This window comes from Lactuca saligna, chromosome 5 (genome assembly GCF_052625555.1).
Source record: "Lactuca saligna cultivar CGN05327 chromosome 5, ASM5262555v1, whole genome shotgun sequence".
Lineage (NCBI taxonomy): Eukaryota > Viridiplantae > Streptophyta > Magnoliopsida > Asterales > Asteraceae > Lactuca > Lactuca saligna.
The window spans coordinates 217,952,852-217,954,006 of record NC_136421.1 but is presented as its reverse complement, the minus strand read 5'-3'; positions in this window follow the sequence as shown (position 1 = coordinate 217,954,006).

Here is a 1,155-nt window from a genome sequence, read left to right as displayed (position 1 = left end):
GTAATTATTGTTGTCATTATTTTGATGGGTTAAACACAATAATATTATGCTATTTTTCCAACATATATTACTAGACATATTCACTAATGACTATTTATATAAAGTGTTATAAATAGTTTACACAAAATGGTATACAAAACCAATTTGATGAGAGTATAGTTCGTGTGTCATAAGACACATGTCATAATACGTGTGTCATGAAACTTATAAAATGTTTGTCATAAAGCGTGTGCCATAAAACAATTGTCATAAATTCTCAAATAGTGAAATCATTTTGTTATACAATAAAACGGAGTCGTAGTTCGCGTAAATTTGTTAATGCTCTAGTGAGGAATTCACTTCATCATACCTACCTAGCATACATTTTAAGTTCTGCATTATAACCAGCGTCTCCTGGAATGAGAGCGAGATAGTTGTATATCGATCTATACGGGGATTGATAACCCCACACCTGAGCTGTTCGCTACAGCTAGACAGGCCAGTTTATGGTGACAAATATCTTACCTATTCCGACGCCTGAAGAATGTCGTGCAACCATAACAGTCACATTAATCATGGTTATAATTGTTGAGTCTTAGAGGTTGCATCATTGGGCTTAGTACTTAGGTCCATTTGTATACTCGGTCTGGGCTTGTCTAGCCGTGTTTTGTTTTAGGGTTTAGTGCATGCATGCACTATGTTAAATACGCTTTTTGATAATTATATTCAAGATCAAGTATTGTAACCCTAGCACATCTCTACAGTAGCAATTCTCATTGAATTCTTTTGAGGTGGAGCATATTAATCATTAGAAACTCGTTTGATTCATTGTGGTGTTTATTATCTTTTATTTATTGTGATTGTTTTATTGACATCTATTTGAATCTATCGATCTTAAAGAATATTATTTTCATCAAGAGGTATCGGAGCAGGAGACTGTGTAAGTCATACGTATGTCTTATGTCAGAAGAATTTGTTTAGGGTTTCCGTTTTTATCGAACTTGTGGGAGCCGTCATCTCTTCATTGACACTGTTTCTTGATTTTGATAAAACCCTAATTCAATCTTTACAAGTCTGATTCTTTGTAGATATCTGTAAAAGGTTATCATGTCTCACGATAATTTACAAACCAAACTGATCAATATCTCCAACAGCATTGGATCTACAACTAGGATT